Source organism: Protopterus annectens, chromosome 10.part0, assembly GCF_019279795.1.
Source record: "Protopterus annectens isolate FY-2018-M chromosome 10.part0, PAN1.0, whole genome shotgun sequence".
NCBI lineage: Eukaryota > Metazoa > Chordata > Ceratodontiformes > Protopteridae > Protopterus > Protopterus annectens.
In genome coordinates this window covers 912,348,672-912,372,829 of record NC_056744.1, presented here as the reverse complement: position 1 = coordinate 912,372,829, position 24,158 = coordinate 912,348,672, and positions in this window count along the sequence as shown.

Here is a 24,158-nt window from a genome sequence, read left to right as displayed (position 1 = left end):
ATCAGATGGAGTGGAGTGAGGTTGATGCATGTAGGATGTGTGTGCATGTATGCGTGTGTTTGTGTGGGTGTCCATGTATGCACATGTGTGATTGTGGGGTTGTTCATACGGCAGTACTTCCCTTTGGGATCTTGCAGTACATGGACATGTACTAAAACAAAAGACACCAGGCATACTTGTCTGATATGTAATCATAGGACAGCTGATAATATAATATGGTCTGTAGCATGGACCATGCATTGGGAGGGAAGGTAGACACCAGGTATATCCTTAATATTGCAATCATCAGAGAGGTGAGCGACAACCCACATATGCAACACTACAGATGCATTGGGGACTTACTAGCCAACACCAGGGAGTGTATCCATATATTACAGTTTTCACATGATAGGTTGACTAAGCAGCAGATCTGGCATGTACTTACACGTGACATTATGGTGTGAACATAGTAGCCGCTAACATATAGGGGCCATGGTCACAATGACCGGACATACACAGGATGAACACTGAATGACAGCAGTGAGGCCGTGTAAAACTTACTCCACTCAGGTCAAGGAGTTAATGGAGTAACAGGTATTGTGTTGTGATCACTCGTCTAGGCATTTAGGGGAATGATACTTTAATGTGTGGTATTAATGTGTGTATGTTACCAAGTGTGATGCAGGATTGGATCTTATGTGAATAAACATGGGACTGTCTGTAAAATCAGGGACAGGCAGGTATTAAGTTGGAATGTGTGTGTGTGTGTGTGTGTGTGTGTGTGTGTGTGTGTGTGTGTGTGTGTGTGTGTGTGTGTGTGTACTGTTATGCAATGCTGTGCAGGTCTTAAAGTGCGTTTCTTGTTTTCCCCCAGAGGTAGCGAGGTGGGTCAGGGTCCCTCCTGCATGCAATCTGATGTTGGTGTCCATACAGACACCACAGATGATGATAGTACTGTTGAGGCACAGGTGGGGTTGTCAGGGGCCAAAACTGCACCATCATTTGAGATCACCCTCTTAGCCACCCCAAACCCGCATACAGTTTCAGTGCCTATACATACCCCATCACCAGTGGCCATAGCAGAGGGACAGTTGGTTGGTAGCAGTGCACAGGAGAGTGTGGTATCCATGCCTACTGTGTCTGGTCACAGCAGGCATAGCTGGATTGTCTGGCAGGGCACCACATAGGCAGATGTACCAGGGTGCTCGTGGTAGGCCACGGGTCATCATGCCCCTGGCAGAAGCGCCACAACTGGTACCACCAGGTGCATGTTTCAGGCTGTCATGGGATGCAGGCACATATGAAACTGTACACCAGGCAGGGCCTGAGGTTGCAGAGGCCTGCTCTCACATCTGCAAGCGACAACTTCCATGAACAATCTGGTGCCCTCCATGCTCATACCGAGGTCATGGATAGATGGTTTGGTGAGATGCTGGGCCTCATCAATTGTCATTTTTCCATGCTTGAACATGTGGTGGGAGTGCAGCATCAGCCATGTGGATGTAGGCCAGCAACACCAAGAGCTGGCGGTCAACATGGACATGCTAGGACACCATGGTACTCCCATAGTGGCAGTACCAACCCCAGCACTGCAGGGGGGCACTGTCCACACCACACCACAGCAGTCCATGTGCACATGGCCCTGGCCAGTCCCAGGAAGGACCTGGTTCCAGCTGACATCTCTCATCATCGGGGAGAGTAGCACATCGAGGCCTGTACCTGGACATGCCCATGGAACCCCTGGCAGGCACAGTCTGCGTGTCAGTGGCCGGAGGTAGTGAACTGCACTCCCTGCCAGGTATGGCCTGCAGCTGTCCAAAAAACACCTGTATAGGGCAGCTGCATGGCAGAACTGTGTGCATGCATACCCACACACTATACGAACAAACATAGGACAACCCCATACCTACACACACCACATCATCATGTCCAGTTCTACTAATTACACCCCTCACCCACACACATGGTGTCAAATGTATGGCCCAAACAAACAACACACCCTGTGCATATGGTGATAGCTGTACCACATCCCTGTCATCTGTAACATTGATGCAGGGACAGGCGAATATGGTTCTGATGCACACGGTGACTGTACTAGAGTGTGCCAATGAATTGGAGTGTAACATGTTGTCAGGAGTAATGTTTAATGCATACATATCAGGTAGTGTAGCTGTCCAGCAATGATGCATTATAGCCGTTAGTAACACTGGGTGATTGTGGTCTCCATAATATTACCCATTTGTGTTGTAGGTGTACATGTGTCAGTAGGAGGATGGTCTGCAGTCATATTCCACATGGGGTATGGCATTGTGGTGACACTATGGCTGTGATATATCTGGGGTACAATTGAACACGTCACAGGTTTGTATAACAGCTATTGCCTGTGCCACATGGACAGGTGACCCACTGGGACATGTATAATCAGCAACCTGATGTAGACCCATCCACATACACGCACACTCTTATTTGGCAACACTGGGACTAGACTCCTACCTAGGTATGTAGTGCTACTGAACTGTGTGGCTTTCATTGCACACACCACACAGTGTTTAGGGTGAGGTGTGTTCCAGGTTACATGTTACATGCAGAACATCCCCAGACATGGACAGTATGGTAATGGGGGATGTAATGGTTGTATATGGACAATACATAGTGTGACATACCATCATATACACATTAACAGACACATAACAGGCAGACAGACATCCAAGAGACCTAGGCCTATCAGTGCTAACAAACTTGTCTGTGTGTCCAATGTGTTACAGGTAGGCTGCACACAGCACATGCATAACTGGGCTGGATTGTGGTATCAGTTATTTGTATGGTTGATGGTGGCAATGGTCATCATAAAGTGGTATGTGGGACATATACTGGATGTGCCATGATGTAATGACAATGTACACAGCACCCACATCCCACAGTGGATATTGTAGTCACTGGAACCCATGATGACGCTCTGACATACCCACCATCAGACATTGCCCACGACTGCGATACAACCCATTGTATATCCCAACAGTGGTACTACAGGGATATGCATCTAATGCACATGCCACAGGCATAGTAGGGTATTGCATTGTCATGCCTCACCTATGGGCAGCAACAACACTATCCGTACTACTGTGTGGCAATGCGCATTGTAATAGGAGTATGTGGCCTTGGAATGCTGTACCCTACAGATATAAAGACATGCACACATACACACACTTGCCAGAACTCAGTGGGTATCCCATGCCTAATGACCCATTTGTACAACATTGTTGTGCTGGTACTGAAAGGCTCATGTAGTCATTAGGGAGAGGAGTGTAACAGGGTACGTGTAATGTCCGATACAGCAGCAGCCACATCTGACTATGGCAATGGGTATTGCGGTGGTTGTGAAGGCCCTCATAGTATTCTCAACTGCAGTGTACTAACACACAGACACTGCTGTCCTCAGTAATGCACACGTACACATGTGTCAGTACTGTAGTGCATCGCTGCAGGTGGTCATAGGTGTGTACCTGGCTATTGTCCATGGAGAAATAGGTTGTGTAGGGGATGTGTGTACAGTGGTAACATGCCACCTGCCATGTGCCAGCAGGCAATCTATCAACAGACACCACTGTGGTGACCCTTAGAGTGCGAGTGACATGCATTAGCCAATCCTCTAGGTGCCTACTGCAAAAGACCACTGAGGTGATCCAGTTCACATGTATGCAACATGTATTACAACACATGGTTAGTGTCTGTGATGGGGACCTGTACCCAAGCATGTTCTCTTGTTTGTGATAGTGTAGTGGAGGTACCTGTGGCATGTGGTGCGTACAGGGTGTCGTCTCCTATATGTGCCAGTTATAACACAGCTGGGCAGACATGTCAGTGTCAGGCATAGGTTACCTGTACATATCCAAGCTGGATACCTGCCATCTGCACATCTGTACAGGGACTGACAGATATCAGCTTGCTGTGCTTGTTGTCAGTACAACATTTAGCACTCTACTCTTTCCTGGGAAACCACTGTCAAAAGTAGTACCACCATGATACAATACATACCAGTGTGACAGCACATAACCTGGGTTACTACCCTTGTATGTAACACATTCACATGGATAAAAGTGCTGTACAGGTCTTATATAGTTGTGTGTCCCAGACGTGACTTTCACACCCCTTGCTACTATAATGACAGCACATAGATGCATGTATTCTACATGGCATTACATACACTTATTACAGATGTCATTACCCTACTATGTTATTAGACTGTGATGTGAGCACTGGTTACCAGGGCTGAGCCATGCTTAGCAGGTGTCACCATTGCTGCAATATAACAGCTAATCAGATTTGCGCACTGGTAAGCAAAGCCTACACGGTGTAAGTGCCTGTATGTTTAACCATACCTTAGCACAACTTAGCTTCACGCAAAACCGCACAAACATGCTTAAAGCTGCTCAAAACTGCCTTAAACACTCTGTATCCAGCAGCCTTTGCTCTGCCCAGCAACAAAATAAACAGCCGTTGCAGGTATTGAACCCAAGGCCCTGTATACTATAGTCACAATAGTTAACCACTATGCCATAACAGCTGTGAAGACAGTTATTGTTTTTCCAATATATCTGTCACTACACATATTAAGTAACATTGAACAATTGCTTTGACTTCCACAATTGTGTAGTACTTGTTATTGATATTACTGTTGCATCACATATGTTGTTATATCTAAATGTACACATATCAGATACATACGGTGAGATACATCCGGGAAGGTATACACAACCATGATGTTTACACATGACAGGAATATGGATATATACATAATCATATGTTGATATATCTCTACTTGTACATACACATATATATTCATACATATGTATGTCTACAGATCTGTATAATGCATCATATATATGGCAATTTGTAGATCTCTTTGCATTCACACATACACACACACACACACACACACATATATATATATATATATATATATATATATATATATATATATATATATTTATATTCTTCTCTTTCACATGTTCCCGTTAGGGGTTGCCACAGCAGATCATCTGTTTCCATTTCTTCCTGTCCTCTGCATATTGCTCTGTCACACCAACCACCTGCATGTCCTCTCGCACCACGTCCATAAACCTTATCTTAGGCCTACCTCTTTTCCTCTTACCCGGCAGCTCCATCCTTAGTATCCTTTTCCCAATATACCCATCATCCCTCCTCAGCACATGTCCAAACCAACACAGTCTCACCTCTCTGACTTTGTCTCCAAATCGTCCAACCTGAGCTGACCCTCTAATATACTGAATCCTAATCCTGTCCATCCTTGTCCACCCAATGCAAATCTTAACATCTTTAACTCTGCCACTTCCAGCTCTGACTCCTGCCTTTTTGTCCATGCCACCGTCTCCAACCCATACAACATAGCTGGTCTCACTCCACCTGTTGTAGACCTTCCCTTTCACTCTTACTGGTACCCGTCTGTCACAAATCACTCCTGACACTCTTCTCCACCCATTCCACCCTGCATGTACCCTTTTCTTCACCTCTCTTCCACACTCACCATTTCTCTGAACTGTTGATCCCAAGTACATAAACTCATCCACCTTGCCAACTCTACTCCCTGCATCCTCATCATTCCTCTATCCTCCCTCTCATTCACACACACATATTCTGTCTTAGACCTGCTGACCTTCATTGCTCTCCTCTCTAGAGCATATCTCCACCTCTCCAGGGTCTCCTCAACCTGGTTCCTACTCTCACTACAGATCACAATGTCATCTGCAAACATCATAGTCCATGGGGGCTCCTGTCTGATTTCATCTGTTAACCTGCCCATCACCATTATGCGGACAATATATATCTATATATATATATATATATATATATATATATATATATATATATATATATATATATATATATATAGATAGATATATATGTATGCACATCCTATGTATACAGATATACCTATATATGTTGATATATATGTAGATATCTATAACTATATGTGCATACATATCTATTCAGATATACCTATTTATGTTGATATATATATATATATATATATATATATATATATATATATATATATATGTGTAGATATCCATAACTATATATGCATTTGTATCTATATAACTGTATATGTGTATACATATATCGCTGTGTATATATATATATATATATATATATATATATATATATGTATATATATATATATATATATATATATATATATATATATATATATGTATATATATATATATATATATATATATATATATATATATATATATATATATATATATATATATATATATATATATATATATATATATATACACACATATATGTTTACCATATGTCCAGAACATGGAGTGCCCTACCTCAGCATCAATAGTCCCAACCTCTTAGTGCAAGGGGATGTCATGTATGTATTGCAGGTATATATGTAGACTGTTGCTACTGTAACAGGGGTTGTCCTAGCAGACATGTTGTTTGTGGGAGGTCACATCTGCTTTTGACATGTGCGCCATTGGAAAGCCAAACAGACATCCTAAGGACATCATAGTACAGTACCACTGCTAGCACAGTAATGATTCTGTGGACTACAGCAGAGATATTACCAATATATGTGTACAGTCTGGTACTCTGTGGTCAGTCCAGAGGTGTACACAAATACCTTTCATGCGAGACATGTGGACCACGCCTCACAATGTGGATGTCAATAGCTATGTACATGGGTATATCATGTACATACTGGACTATATGCCCACACAGTTTATGCAATGACACACGCCAGTCTGTCCAGGCACATATTACCTGGTGATGCAGAGGACACATGGCCACATACTACCCAGTAGTTAGCGACATACTCTTTACAGGATCCCACTGCTTTGTCAGAAGTACACAGCAGTTATGGTGGCCTGGCAGCAATATGTCTTGCTAATAACTGGACATAACAACACACTGGGTAATTACACTATGCTGCTGGTATATCACACAGCACTGTGCAAACTACAAGCAGACTGCCACATCACTGGTCTACATCTTGTATGGGGGAATACACATGTGCCTGCAATTATAGCAGGCTCTACACACATGTTACAGCACAGAGTAACAGACACCTGTGAGAAAGTGCATACCCACAACCAATGTAAACACAGCCACAGCCATATATGGTACACAAGCTTAATATGACAATATATGGACTGTCTGATAAACACCATCCTCATATGTGCCACTCACACACTGACCCTACATGCACCGGTTCATGACACAGTGTGGTCTCATGCCTGTCTGTGGTATGGGACACGTGTGTGTCTAGCCATACAGACATGTGAGCCAATAGGGTACCATACACTGGAGCAGCATGTAACATCAGATAGAACAGGACCAAGAACAATGCCATCTATCACAGTCTGTGCACAGCCCAAGGTACGTATGCGCAATACACATACTGTTGACAATCACCATAAGTACACAGACCCCAGTAGTGTACACACAACAGCAGAATGTCCAAGTTATGTCCTCAGAAACAACCCCTACTATACATAACATGTCTAGCAGTCTGATATCTGACTGGCTTGTTATCAGGTATTATGTCTATAAATGGTGTGCAACACATGTGCACCTCTTACTGCATGACATATGTACAAAGGTTGACAGACTTGTGGCTGGAGCTACAAACACTGGCCCAGTATTGGCATGTTGCTGTGATAACCTCATACATTTACTGTCATACCAGGGTTTATTGTGACATATGTCCTATGAGGGGATATGAAATCAGTAACTCTCATGGCTGTCATTGTGTACTGACTGCAATCCTCACACTATGCTTCTGCAGTTCTCAGATAGGTGTCCTATGAGTAACACAAGAAACAGAAGGCTTCACACACTGCCCAGTCTGCAGATAACCCTACAGAGGGGAGCTTCCTCAAACACATAACACTGTCATGACAGGTATTAAATCATGTAGACCAGCCATATCCACACACAGATATGTTAAACTGACATTACTTCAAATGCAGAAGAGCAAGACTTTCATTCTTTAGTCATGTCTGGCACATCACCGTCCTGTCTGTTGGCCTGTTTCCACAGTGTATGTTGTTAGAGGTAAATCCCAATACCATCTGTGATGCTGTTTGCCAAACACCAAATATAGGTCCTGCTCACAATGAATGAAAAGGCCTAACACCAGCATGAGTTCCTAGATATTGGAATGTGTTTCCATGCAATTGGCTATGGGAATGTTACCACAGTTGTTCCACATACAGTCAGCTAGAGGGGGACTGCCATTCGTGCAGAGGCCATCTGCTGATCATGAGCATCATTTACAAAACACAAGCTTCTGCCTAAGCAAAGCAGGTGTACCTTTCCACATCCAACAGAGAATGAGTGAGAGAGACAGTCAGAGACAAAGTAAGTCACTGAGGGGGTGGGAGAGTAAAACCTAAGCATGTTTACATCACACACCTACCAGTAGAGGGTTTCAAACCTCTGACTATGTATTGCTATCACATGTGTATGCAGTTATTGCATGCACCACATAGCTTACATGTTGGTGATCTGTCCAAAGGTATATCTGATGGTGAGTGACATCTGCAACAGTGATATAGTAGCGATAATGTAAGTGTAGTACACGTGCCTGTCCACATGAACAGGTGTCAATGTCAACACAGCCACACTCTCTCAGGGACTCACACACATTGACACACTTGGCAGGATCAGGAATAGACTTCCTAACTAGCTAGTTTGCCACAATAGAGTAATGCGCAAGTATCGCATGCACCACAGGGGTATCCGGATGTTATATGGGCAAAGGGCATGTGAAGGTGTCTGACATCAGACAGCATGTTTCAGTAGGCCAATGGGAGTTGTAGTGAGTGTGAATGTGGTCAAAAGCATCATAATCCACACACACAGACACTGGGTGCCAGTACTGACATGCATGGGTGCATTGCTTCACAGGTGTGTAGTGGTTGACTGTGCCAGGAGGCTATATAAGGCTAGGGGAAGGGTATACCTTGGCATCAGGCCACATGACAGTGGTCTGCAGTGTGGCTCAGTGGTGTAGTGTCTGGATTGGCCCACACAGGTGGATATTGTATTCACCATCCAGACACCTGGGTTACTATTGTGTGTGGCCAGTTCTGTTCAATGCTTGCCATGTATGTGTTCTATAGTCCATGATATGGATGATGTCTGGGATGTGCACACATCCCACCTGCATGTTCAGTGACATGTGGAACTGTACCTGGGGTGTCTGGCGCATGTTGTGTACACAGATTTTTATCATCAGATGTGCCAGTCCTGGCCTCATGTGGTGGGAACTGGTAATGGACACCAGGTTGATCCTGCACCTACATTAATAGCATGATACAGGTATTCCCTGGTCTCAGTGGCATCTGTCCATACAGGGCATATGTTTAAGGCATGGTATGTCCTTTGTGGGTCACACTTGATGGCACCACAGTTGTTACAGGCCTCCAGTGGGGAACATAGTGAAGGCATACTGTCTGCAATTATGTGCCTATTGTAGTGATGGGACAGGGTTCCATGCCCTCTGTAGTCCACTGCAATCACACCATGGTTACTATCTGTGGGCAATATGCAGGGTACTATCAGCATAGCGGTTGTTGCTTAAGCAAGTGTGTTTGTGTATGAGACATGGGTTGAGAGTGTTCTCTGTGTAATACAAGGGTTGCTTACTTTGTTTGCCAGGCCTTGATGTCACATGTAGAGGTATGGATTGGCACCCCAGCCTCTCGCCTATTTGACATCTGTTATCCTTGTAAGGTGGACATTGTGCCATATAATAGGCCCACCATATAAGAAATTTGCAAAACCCACTCCAGAATGAGTCCAGTTGTTACACACTCACAGCCACCTCCACACAGGATATGAATGACAAACAGAGACACACACACACACACACACACACACACACACACACACACACACACACACACACACACACACACACACACAGTTGCCATGTCTGGGATTAGAACTCCTACCAAACTACTTTATCACACTACAGCATTATGCAGTTATAGGACACGCCATGGAGATTATTGGATTACTCTTTCCCCAAAGGTGTATTTCACTGGGAATGACATCAGCAGGCTTGCCAAAGAAGGGCAATGGAGGTTGTAGTGACTGTGAATGGCCTCAAAAGCATTTTGTAGTGACTGTGAATGGCCTCAAATGCATTACTGCCTACACAGATAAACAAACATCCACACTTGCCATGTCTGGGAATAGAACCCCTACCGAACTACTATATCACACTACAGCATTACACTGTTATAGGACGCCCCATGGAGATTACTGGTCTACTCTTTCCCCAAAGGTGTATTTGACTGGGAATGATATCAGCAGGCTTGCCAAAGAAGGGCAATGGAGGTTGTAGTGATTGTAAATGGCCTCAAAAGCATTGTTCCCTACACAGACAAACCAACACACAGCCACACTTATCATGTTTGGGATTAGAACTCCTACCTAACTAGTTTATTACACTACAGAATTATGCAGTTATAGGACATGCCATAGAGAATACTAGGCTACTCTTTTCCCAAAGGTGTATTTCAAAGTGAATGACATCAACAGGCTTGCCAAAGTAGGGTATTTGAATTGTACTGAGTCTGACTAGCCTAAAATGCATTGTTCCCTACACAGACACACAGTTACTACATCTAGGATTAGAACCCCTAGTTAACTAGCATCATACTACAGAATTGCACAGTTATAGGACGCACCACAGAGATTATTAAGCTACTCTTTCCCCAGAGGTGTATTTCAAAGTGAATGACATCAACAGGCTTGCCTAAGTAGGGCATTTGAATTGTAATGAGTTTGACTAGCCTAAAAATCATTCCTCCCTACACAGACATACACACACACAGTTGCCACATCTAGTATTAGAACTCCTACCTAACTAGTATATCACACTACAGCATTGCGCAGTTATGAGATGCACCACAGAGATTACTGAGCTATCCCTTCTCCAAAGGTGTATTTCACAGTGACTGACATCAGCAGGCTTGTCATAGTAAGGCTATGGGAGGGCAGTGTGTTTTCTTGGGCCATAACCCATTCATCTAGAGGTAGACACACCACACTCAGGCACACGCAGGTTTATATTCCACAGATACATGTATACAACTGCTAGATGACTACTGCCTTGTACAGTCATGTTGCACAGTTATCACTAGCACCACAGAGTCTATAATGCTGAGGGATACCAGTGGCTAATTTCTACGTTGAGTGACATTTACAGATCATGTGGTTGTAGCCATTTGGCTGTGTGCTGGGTGGGACAGGCCTCATGATAGAAGGCTCTTTGTCGCTGTCACTCTCTTCCACACATCTATGTCTGTGTACATTTGACATATTATAGTGTGCTGTCCTTGGATATATGTGTGTATTCCTATCCATTGTGTGTGCAAAGCGTGACTGGTGCATACTGAGGAGTGTATGCACTAACATCTGCAACTGTCAGATATTTATGGTCCACTGTTGTTGCCAGACATGGGCTTAATTTGTTTAAGTGTGTGAGCATGCCCAGTATGCCCTTTCAGTATGTTGTTGTCTGATATTGCCTTCATTTCTCTAAGTGTGGGAGCATGCCCAGTATGCCCTTCTGTATTGCATGTGTGGATCCATTCCAGGTAGATTGTACTCCAGTGCAGACTTTTGTGTTCTCCACCTACAGCTAGCGAACTGTTTCTGCAGGATATCTGTAGATCAGTTGGCAATATGAGGTCAAACTGGGCAAGAGATCGTGGGTACTGTAGGTAGTTGTGTCTGTGCTGCTTCTGCTACATGGAACTAGTTTTAGCGAATATATGCAGACATGTGTAGTGTTATACAGTGTGATGTTTTATGTCCTCAAGTACTGTCAGGTAGACATTTTTTCTCACAGTGATGTCCTGAGGAACACAGGGTGAATGCAGCTGTGTCCAGTATTGTGGTCAAACACCTACATATTCCTGCAAACTAATGTCATTCTGGAAGGGGAGCTGCAGACACTTGCTGCTGGGTCTGTATAACCAGTTCAGCACCTTGGTACCATGGTGGCAGAGGATCTAATACTTGTTCAAACATCGAAATGACAGTATTGCCTTATTTTGCCATGGCAATACCTCACAGCTGTACAGATTCACACAGGTTGCCCAGAGGCAGGGGTCATAAGTCAGGACATTACCCCTATTGTGGTGTACGGGTAGGTTTGTAGCCACCCATTTTTTTGTTTACAGCCCGGGATAGTATGTGCACATGGCTGTGTTACGGACTTCGCACATTCCTTGCTGCCCATGCTCCCACACCCCCTATTATTCTATCCTCTTCCATACATTATGCAAACATTCTGTGATACTTTCCCTATAGTTATCACCTCATCACACCAGTGTATTGGTGTTGGTCCACAGTTCATGCAGTGGGACATGGTGGACATGTTACTGTGGTTTGTACACATGGCCTTGCATATGGGTTCTGTGGACTGTGTTATGTTGTTATTTGGGAGTCCATGGCATAACATACATAGGCAGTACGAGTGAGATGCAGGCCTTTGGCAGAGGACTGTATGCCATTTGGTGGTGATGCAAGCCAGCTGTAGCAGGCCATTGCATTCTGTCAGTCCTACAGTACCAGACTGCCATACAGTATATTCCCCTGGGGTGGCAGGGTAGGTGTGCTAGGTGTTCATGCCAATACTTTCTATCAGTATTGATCAGGTGGTGTGGATGCTGGCAGGGTGCTGCTTACAGCTAGGGACACACCTGCATGGGACACCTGCACTGCATGCATGCATTCTTTCGCTATTGCCATGCACAAGTGGGGGTCATATTGTACCCATTCCCAACAGCAGGGATAAGACTGGAGAGGTACCTGTGGGTGGTGTTTGGGTGAGCTGGGTGCATGTGTGCTGTGGTCACTACTTGCATCTGACTCACAGATATGCATGGGGCATTCCACTTATGCTTGCTTGTGCAGGGACATCAGCTGTTTCCCAATACATCATTCCTATGACCTTTGTGATCTGCGAGTGTTTGAACAGATGACATTGGTATTCCCTACTACAAGCCCAGATAATGTGATGCACACCTGTATATACAAATCCAAGGGTGTGTACATTTCATGGTTACACATAATACACTGTCTGTCTGGGGTAATTTCCCCTGTGTACTGCTTGTATATCTGTCCCAACCATCATGTCATGTCCATCTTTTAGATGGTGACACATATTACCTCCTTACATTTACAATGGCTTACTGCTAGAATGTGTTATACTGGGAGCATTGTGTTTGGCACTGCAGTTGTGAGGACTTGGCCCTGTGATTGGCAGTACTGGACAATGGCCATCAGGTCAGACCTCACCATGCATACATACTGACCATTCTCTCAAAATATGAAGCACACACCAACCTAACACACTCATATATGCATATTGTACAAATGCAGCAATCTATCCTGCTACCTTGGCCACCTCAGGTCATCTGTGCTCCACTGGTATTATACCTACACATAAATGTTACTGCATTTCTACATCGGATTGGAGGAGGGGCACACCTGACTGTTACTACATTTCTACATAGGAATGGGGGGGGGCACACCTGACTTTTTCTACATTTCTGCATAGGATTGGGGGGCCACACCTGACTGTTTCTACATTTCTACATAAGATTGGGGGGGCACACCTGACACCTGTACACATTTGCTATGACTGTACTGGTATGTCAGGTACTCCATTTCATTCTGTATTGTAACCTATCATGCTGACTGGAGGCATATCAGTGTACTACATTTCTTAGGTTTGATTGACCTACATATAAGTTTCTGACTTCTTATCCTTCAGAACTAACATCCCACTGCCTGACCTGATGAAGTCTGTCTGTGTAGGCCTGGGGGGGTTACCCATAGCCATCATTCAGAGGCCTTAGCACAGCCTTTGTATGTGTTTGTCTACACCTGTCCTGCTGGCTGAGACAGTTGTTGGATATGTGAACCTCCCTGACTGGCATGTGTGTGTCATATGGACACACATGTGGCCCAGCATATTTCCTGCAGTTCGTCTTGTCACCATGTGTAGTACTGGCTATTATGATGATACCAGTATTTGTTACAGATCTCATGCTGCCACTATAGGTGTTGACTATCTGCTGGCATCCCATGCAACAACCCGATTCCCTTGCTTGCTCATATCCATACCATAGATACAAGTAACAACACATACTACTCCATTCGGCAATTGGTAAGAAGAGTGACTTGCCTTGTTGGTGTGCCAGTATTGAGGATGGTGCTGGAGGGCTGCCTATGTCGGATGCACATAGTACACTCCCTATACATGGTTGAGCACAGATAGTGCCATGTTTGGCATCCCTTTTACTGTATGTGTGAGTCAGAGAGAGATGTCATTTCCTGGGTCCTTCCTGTGTCAGTGTATGTGCTATGCGTTGCCTCTTTGCCAAGGCCAGGGCATACTGGGCACACCTCCTTCTGCCTACTGGGGCAGGCACAGGTTGTTCCTCCTCCGAGTCACTCTGTGCCTGTGCAGGCCTTGGCAATGGTGGGGGGCTGTGTGGCCCTGCCCCGTGCTGTTCCTGCTGCAGCTGTTTCCACAGGATCATATTGTGTAGCATGGCACATACGATGACAATTTGAGTACACGTAGTTGGTGAGTACTGCAAGGCTTCACTGGATGTGTCCAGGCATCTGAACCATGACTTGCGCATCCCAAACACACACTCTATTATAATTCTGGTCTGTGCGTGTGCCTTATTATGGAGTTCTTGTTCAGGTGTGTGTGCATTTCTAATGGGTGTCATCAGCCACGGCTCCAGTGCGTAACCAGCATCCCCCACTAGGTGACCAAGAAGGATGTCCCCATTGGCAAATCTCTGGTACAGCTGTGTCAGATGCCAGCTGTTGGAATCGTGATAGCTTCCAGGGCAGCCAGCACACACATTCATTATAATGCCCTGGGCATCACACATGACCTGGCAGTTGATGGAGGGGAAGCCCTTGCGGTTGATGTAGACCCTACCCCGCTCACCGGGTGGTGCTTTGATGCATATGTGCATGCAGTCAATAGCATCCACTACCTCAGGGTATTCTGCTATTTGGTGGAAGAGACTCATATTGCTGGCCAATGCCTCGCGGGTGTTGGGGAAATATGTGCTCACCGGCATGTGCTGACATGGCATCCAGGAACTGGTGGAGTATCCTGGATGCTGATGCCTGTGAGATCCCCATGATATCTGCAGTTGGCCTTTGGAAGGTACCTGTGGCTAGTATTCTTAGGCCCACACATACTTTGGTATCCACTGAGATGGGTTCCCCTCTGTTAGTTCTGTGTGTCAGGCGTGGCCGGCACAGCTCAACAATTTGCTGTAGGAGGTTCCTGTCCACCCTATAGCACTCCACTATCTCCAGCTCATGTAGCCACTGGTAAGTTACCCTGGGTGTGTACACTCTTCTCCGTCTCCTCACTGTGGGTTGGTTGACAGCATTCTCATATTCACCACCCTCAGCCTCTTCCACATGTTGATGTTGATGTATGATAGCTACTGCAGCCCCTATCATTTTGTTATTTTTGTTTGTTAAAATTTCCCCGCTTGTATACACCAATGGTGTAGAGTATGTGGGAAAAACCAGAAGGAAAGGTGTTTGCATAGTTTATAGTAGTGTTCTGGCCTGGGCTTGTCTGCTGCCTGTGTAATTGGCTGATTCTGATACATTTCACCTAACAGCTATGCTAGTTCTCCTTGATTACCTTCTTACTACTGTTTTCCCTTCCCATTGCCTTCCTATTTAAGCCCAGGGGCGCGCTGTGCAAACACAGTGCTCAAATGTGCACAGAGCTGCTATTTCCTGGTTTACTTTTTTTTCCCATTTAAAACACGGTGCGTGGCATGCACACTCGCTTAGGCAATGTAAAGAGTGCTAGGCATCCTCAGACACACCCCCTTGCTTAACTGTGCTAAACTAAGGGCAACCCAAGCCACAGGGTGCCAGTCCACTTACAGTATGCCTGACACACACCCCTATGATGTCAGCTAACTCCTAGGCTTGCACCAAGCTATTCCTGCACTTACACTGTTGGGTGCTGACTAGCACTGAGGGGAAATCTGGGATTCAGTATCATTTCCCTCATTTGCATAGGATTGCCTGCTGATGCATAGTTACAAGTTCCACACTGAGCCTCCCCCCTTAGCAACCACTATTCACTGGCCATGTTGTCTTCTGCCTGCCATTGAGTATAATGGCAAAATAGTGATTTTGGTTGGAATGCTAATTTCAGGTTATTTTTTATTTTTCACCAGATCCCGTTTGCGTTCTGCTGCCCTATGCTTAAACAGCCGAAATCGGCTAAAAAAAAATAAAAGTTACTTTTTTATGTTTTTAACTGTTTTCCATGCCAATGGCCATATATTTGGCCATATATTTGGCCATTGGCATGCTTTACACGTTATATACACCCTTTATTTGGAGCTGTCATGGCTCCATTTTGTAGTTTGCAGAAATGTACTCGGTTAATAACCGAGTATATTTCTGCAGATTACACTAGTCCTAACCGTCCAGCTGCCAGCTTCCTGGTTCACAAATTCACCTCATTTGCATGGTTTTCAGCTGCAAATGGGGTAATTTACATACTGGAGCTGCATCCATGCAAGAATAGCGCAGGAGCGTTGTGCATGTCCCTGCAGCTTATTCTTGGATCGCATGGTGGACATATTGCCTGCTGGAGTTCCTGCACTGTTCCTGCACACTGTGCAGAGCTTGCTGAATCCAGGGGTTGGTTTAAAACATAAAGAAAGCTCTCCCTCAATGCCTGGGTTTTGCCTCTACTATGCCTTCCGGCTTGATGGCAGCTAGAGTGATGTCTCCATATTTGTTAAGAACCATTATACCTACAAGTAGAATTCCAGAAACCTACAAAAGGAGTTCATAGAACTCCACACCAGTACAAACAAGGAAGACTACCAGCTTATTGACTAAACATTTGAAATATCTAAATTTACTCAATGCATTCACTATAAACAAGAACTCCATTATATTGGAAGTTTTTAACTACCTTTCAATGAATTGGAACATCTATACCTCAATGTAGGGTACGCACAGAAGTACTTAGATTTAATAACAAAACTCCCCTTGTTGAGATAGATAACAAACTTAAAAGAGGACATAATATTCCCAACCTGACCCTTAAAAAGACAGTCACTTCATGCACTATTCCCATGGTATCTTCAGTTAAGCTGGACCACAAAATAGCAATTTTTACCTTCAAAATCTGAAAAGCCTTGTATCTAATATTTTAGAATTCATGAATTTCAAGCATACTAATCTTATCAAATTCTACAACAAGGTTTCAAAACTCTCACATGGCAACATCAGCTGTGATGAGTTCTATGCCCATGCAGATAAATGTATAAAGCTGGTAGTCCCAGATAGAGCAAAGTTCAATGGAAATTTCAAAAATAAATAAAAAAAAAAACTTAAATTATACAGCAGATCCAAACATAATCATAGTACTGAGCGATTAATTGCAGAGGATTTTCTTCTCCTTTGGATCTGCTCTGAACGTATTCAAAATGGTACCAACTTTTGGGCCCAAAATACACTGAAAATATACTAACAAACAAATTCAGTGTTAGTTTTATCTGAGTGACTTCTTTCCAAAGTCTGAATATCCTTGAATTCCTTAAACCCTCTATCCCAAAGGAACTTGTATTGAAGGTAAAACTTTAACTAGCTCATCTGGCACTCTGTGCAGGCCCCCATACTAGCACCTCAGTCAGCCCAAAGGGGCAATAAAGAAAAAAAGCAGGTACTGCAAACCAAAAAAAAGTCCTCTTACTGCACACTCACTCACCTCACATGCTAAGTGCTTCAGTGCTTCAGCTGTAACTGCAAACAAAGTATTAGTGCTGCATTCTTGAAAAATCAGCACCTGCCAATTGCACCCTTTGGCCTCTTGGCAGCTTACACATGGGGATGCCACAAGTTTTGACCCACCTTAGTTATGGATTTAACTTGAAGATGTTTTCTAAGACCAAATATACTTCTTCCATCAACCTGAATATATACACCTGGTTGTTAAATAAACAGTATTAAGCATGTAGCAATCATGCACTGTGAGAACCAATTTTTTTAACCTAATTCTAGCTAAACATTTTGTTCCTGAAGGTTGGTGTAGTGTACTGGTGATGACACTCCACAAAGAAGAACTGATCACCATCCCTGGAAATTATAGACCCATCATCTTTACAACTCTCAGCTGCAAAACCATGGAATGTATTATAGCTGGGTCCCTATTAAGTCAGGGAATGCACTAAATTGCGAACGCTGCTTAATCGAGCCTACTTCCCTGAAATGGCAAAATCTTGAAAGCACCGAACAGCGATTTTTTTTCTAGGGAAAAAAAATCACTGGGCTGTTTTTGGGACTTTGCCATTTCCTCCACTGTGGTGCGATCTCGGAGTTGGTATATTTAAGTGGGGGGGACACAGCCCCTACGTCGGGGTGTGCGTGGGGCAAAGACCCCCACTTTATTTTGTGTTTTTTTGTTTTTTTTTTTTTTAATGGCTCAGCAATTTTTTCCCCTGGGGAAAAAAAGTTTGTTCGACATTTAGGTTTTTTGATGTTAGTGGGTCGATTATATAGCATTCGCAATTTAGTGCATTCGCTTATATAATATAGACCCTTATAGCTGACATTATAAACTATGATATCAAAAATCTCATTAGACTTGTACTGCAGCAGTTTGGGTTTATCATGTATAGCTCCTGCCTAGTGAAATTGTTTAACTTCTTAACTGTACATGGCATAGCTTGATCTGGCCAAGGTGTATGACACTGTAACCCATGCTGGATTGTAAGTAATCCTAACACTTTAAAAATATATCCCTATATTGTAAGGTGGATAGTAAACTGGCTAAAAGACAGAACCTACACAGTGCAAATGTCAGGTGTCTCAGCAGAAAGTATCAAGGTGATCATTGGTGTCCCCTAGGGCTCAGTGTTTGGACCCTGTTTTTCAGAATTTTCTTTATTGATATCCAGACAGGAAACCAAGCCCTTTGACATACTACTTTTGCAGATGTCTGCAAATCTGGAGTTATTTTCAAATCCCCCTCTGATACCCTAACCCTTCAGCAAGAACTTACGCATGGAAATGGCTGCTGTATTGAAAACAGACTGAAATTAAATGCAAAATAGTGCAATATTACCAATTTTGATAGACAGCCGATCCCTTTAGCATACAGCACAGACAATACCCTGTTCCAAATTGAAAAATGTTGCTAGGAAGTTTGGATCAGGTGTTACTAATTCCCTCTCTTTCGATCATCATGTGAAAATAGTTGTCAAAAGATCCTTTAACTTAGCACACCTAATTGCCAAAGTAATATCATCCAGATCTAAAGAAGCCATAGTTCCCTTATATTCAATATTGATTAGGCCAATTAATGATACTCCCTTCAGGATATACCTCAGTAGACATATCAAAGAAGTAGAAAGGCACCAGCAGTTCCTAAGTAAGAAGAGCATGGGCTTAATGACCATAATCTACCAAGACAGACAGGAAACACTGTTTCTTTATTCAGCATTTTATATTCTCTTGAGGGAAGAATTATAGTTTGCCTTCTTTATCATTAGAGAACCAGTTGCCATGGATTTCTTGTATTTCCACAAATGTAATAATTTCACAAATACCAGGACAAGGAATCTAAATGTTCACCATTACCAAATGAAATGTGATTGAGAGAAAGATTCACCATGCAGTGCTTTCCCCACCTCTGGACCAGACTGCCAATATGCACTAAGCAGTGTGATACACTATCATCCTTCAAACAGGACCTTCATGAGTGGATGACTGACCTAGCCTTCCTAGAGAAAGTAGGTGTAGCCTATGGGTGGGCACTAGTAAGGCATAAATGACCATGAGACTCCTTTGTCTTGAAGTTCCTATGAGATGTATAAACAACTAATTTCATGTATTTTAACTGTACCTAAACTTATGAATGGGGTCCACTTCACTTTTGGGAAGACTATTAAAAAAGCTAGATATCCATTAAAGGATTTGGTGATGCTCCTTCAAAGTTATGTTTCTGAGTATTCTTACTGATAGACTATATAAGAACTGTGCTTTATTCTTGTTTTAGTGGGAAAGTTACTTTTTTACCCTCTTTCCTGTAATTGAAACATCTTTTTTCCATCTTCTTCTTCCGGCACAGCACACTTCCTTCCTTTTCTTTTGTAAACATTCAGATAAAGAATTCATTCATTGCTTCAGAAATATCCTTCCAGTATGTAACCTCCCTTCCATCCATGTTCAACCTGTTTAGACTAGTCTTACACTCCTTCATCTCTGAAATGTACCTGATTAATCTTTACCTCCAAGTTTTACTTCCTAGTTTCATTTCCTTTCCAGTTTGACTGTGATCTTTCTCACCTGTCCAGTTACATCTCTTCTGCTATTGCAATAGTCCTGTTTCTCTTCCTCCTCTCCTAGTTATTGCTACTGTCTGAGTTTTGGAGTTTTTGAATTATTTTTCTGCATTCCTGGGTACTGCCTTAACTTCCAGTGTTAGTCACATTCATCTCATCCGAAGGCTGACATCCTTCTGTGTATGAATGCTTTCAGAATACTATTTCAGAGTCTTACCTGTAGGTTGTTTGGCCTGTCCACTTTCCCCACTGTCCTACTTTCTTCTACTGCTCTATTTCCTGGAATGTATATTACTTTCAGTTGTTCCAAATTTTTGGCTTTATTCAGTTAGCCTCCATGCCTACCTACATTAATGCCATCTTATACACCCTGACCACTCTCCCCAAGTACCTCATTTGTCTTTTAGGGCAATCTCAAACATATCTCTTCACCTGGGGTGGAACTACAATCTCCTTGGGGAGTCTGTCTTGTGGAAGAAATCCTACAGCTGGGGGAGTGAGTTCCCTATATGGGGCTGTCAAATGAGTGCCAAGAGCCATCACTCTGTGACAACAGCCATTCATGATCCCTACTTGAAAGAGTGATATGCATTGACTTCTGTATGTCTGTCATACTCCCTTACAGAACTGCTGAACTGCAAGGCTGCAGAGCTCCAGAAGAGGTTGGATAGGCAATGAATCTCCCCAAACTCTCCTCCCAAGTTAGGAGACCTGGTTGTTGGCCACTGTTTTTTTTTTCTCCCTTGGCTGGACCTATCTCTGGCCCGAGTCATTTTCAGATCTCAGGTCAACATGTACACACTGATACCCTGCATCTGTGTCATTGAGCCAGTTTAAATCTAAAATGCTTTTGTCTGGTACTTTCTTACTCAAAATGATCATATTCTTGTTGCTCAACAGCTTCCATTAGGACCCCTTTTTATTTTTACTGCAGGGGCAGGAATTGACCAGTCTGCAACAGAAAGAATGAGATTTATTTTACCATTAACCTCTTTTTCTGCTTCCATCTCCTCAAACTTTCTGCTACCATACTGTCCTCCACTGCTGCACCTTGAGAGTGACAGACAGTATGCAACCATTAATTTAAAATAGCCCCTCCAGTCTGACTACCATTGTACTTACCTTTCTGCATGGTCATCAGAGCAATGCACGTGCAGAGATAGTAAATGAGATTTACTTAGCTTGAACATTTGACAAAATATTAAATGCATGTTGCATATCTTTGAAGCCACCTTAATGTCAGTGTGATAGCCTAAATTTTGTCTGTACAATAAGATACAGTTGGAAGCAATAAACATTGTCAATTTGCAAGAAACCTCGGTTATACATGGTATATCACATGGTTTATTTGTGGGTTTAATATTATTCACTTTTCTATTTAAGTAACTCTTTATAGACACTTAATGGAAAGGTAGAAACAACTCTCATCATTTGTCTTTACGTAATGATACTGGGGCTAGAGTAGAGGAAAGGTTGAAATGATTATTTGCAGTAGGCTTGATAAAGAAGGTTGTATAAAAGTAAGAAGAATGTTCTTCTCTGATACCTTAAACCCACTGTAAAGTAATATAGGATACTTAATTTACTTATGTATTAAAACTCAGGAAAAGACTACAAGACAGGAGTTTGGATACTAATAAAACTAATAATATCCACATGGGATCTTGAAATATTTATGTTAGATATTCTAAATGTGGGCAATCAATGGTAGAAAATAAAAAAGGATTGTTTTTTCTTTACTAGGCAGGATCACAGACAATCAAGCTGAGCCAAATATTACTAATGTACTGGTTCAATCTTCCTGTGTTCTACATTGCATAACCAAAGAATATCCGAGTGACTTCTCTTTTACTACATGCCACTTAATATGTCCTTCTGTGTATTGTCAACAATAATGACAAGGGTAAATGAGATATGCATGTTAAAAATAGCATTTAAAAAAACAATAATGCCTGACAGTGTGGCACTACAGAAACTACAGGGACATAACAGATCTCAGAAGGGTGTTATAATGCCTCAAGCCACAAGCAGAGTGCCTTCTGACCCCCTGAGGGTCCTTGGTTTGTTTATAATACCTGCCCTGGTGGTAATTATTGTGCATAGAAAATGACCTCTGATTTTTTTATTTGTCTTATATTTAATTTTGTAAGGTTTTGTATGCTTGTTGTTTCTGAAGGAAAAAAATACCCCCAAATTACATTTATATTCACTTAAAAGTGAAAGTCATTTAAAAACAGTGCTTCTAAAATTTTGATGATAAAACTTCTTTCTGTGCAGATTTTCCATCATTTGCCCAGTTAGCACTTTTAATGCCATGCTGAATAAGCATGTCCACTTCCCAGCAATATGTTGACCAATGCCATGGTGTATATGTACATTTTAGGATTCGAAATTGGGCCTTTAACATATATCAAAACATAGTTCCTGAAATGGATAGTATTGAATTATTTGTTGGCAACATTTGTCAGATTTTGAAAAAGAATGAAACAATGAAGAATATATTCCTGTATGTTATGATTCTTATTGCAGGTGTGGTAAACAATGTCCATTGCAAGTGTTAATGAGACTGGAGTCTTGATTGTCTTATTTTCATAGATTAGCTAGAAAAAAAAGGAGTTAATATCTTAGAAGCTATATACAACTTTTAGTTGTAATCATGTCTATCAAGGCAGTCTGGCACATGAGTTATTTGTAAGTTAATAAATGCATTATAGTTTATGATGTTTGGTGTGAAATGACAGCAGTAAGAAAGGTGACTACACGCCTCACCTATTTAATTTCTTTCCAGAGTTGATTACTTTTTTATTCCATTTTACACTTTGTTGACTGGGTTAGTCCCACTAAGTAAATACCCTCTTTTCAGGGAAGACTTCAGGTGGTAGTCATATTGGCAAGGAGAAATTTGGCCAGAACACCTTCAAACTTCCCTTAGTCTTTTGAGAAGAGGAAGTGAAGCACTCTTTGGAGCTACTAAGTGGAGCAGGAAGGCTGCTACTGCAGTTCCAAGAATTCCAAGATGGAGGAAATTGCAGCAGAGATGGAAGGAGGATCAGGAGAAAACTTACTGAATGAGTGAGAGGGAGATGAAATAATTGCTACAGAGTTGAAAAGTGGAAGATTGGAGACATCAGTACTTGTAGATTTGATAAACCAGATTAAGCCAAAGTAGGGAGAGGAAGCATGATGGTGTGACCTGGTGGAGAGAGTATTACAGCCAGGAGAAACTGAGAAATTGGAAACAGAAATAACAGCTGGTGAAACAAATATACTGGAGATGTTCTCAGCTGATAGTATGGCCAGTTTTAATGGTTTAACTTAAAAATATATGTATATTTTTTCATTAGAAAGAAGAAGTTGTGCAGACACAACAAGACAAGGAAGAACGGAAGGAGAAATGTCAAGCGGACAAAGATTTGTAGTTTCTCAACAGCAACAGAGAAGAAGTCCAGTGGTAAGACTAAAAAGCAAGATCAATGATATTCTGAACAGGTAAGACACTATGGATGGTATGATTTTGGCATTAAGGATTGGCATGAAAGACATAAGAGCATTACTTCAACTGGAAGCTGAGAAATTTTGTGACATTATGTTTACAAGCTTTAATTTGCCAGAAAAAATATGAGTGAGACTGAGAAAAGAAATACTGTAGCACCACAGAAAGACTATTTATTTCAGAACTAGGAATTGCAACTGAAAAGAAAATAAATGTGCAATTTAGGGCTTCAGATATGAATGAGTATGAGTTAG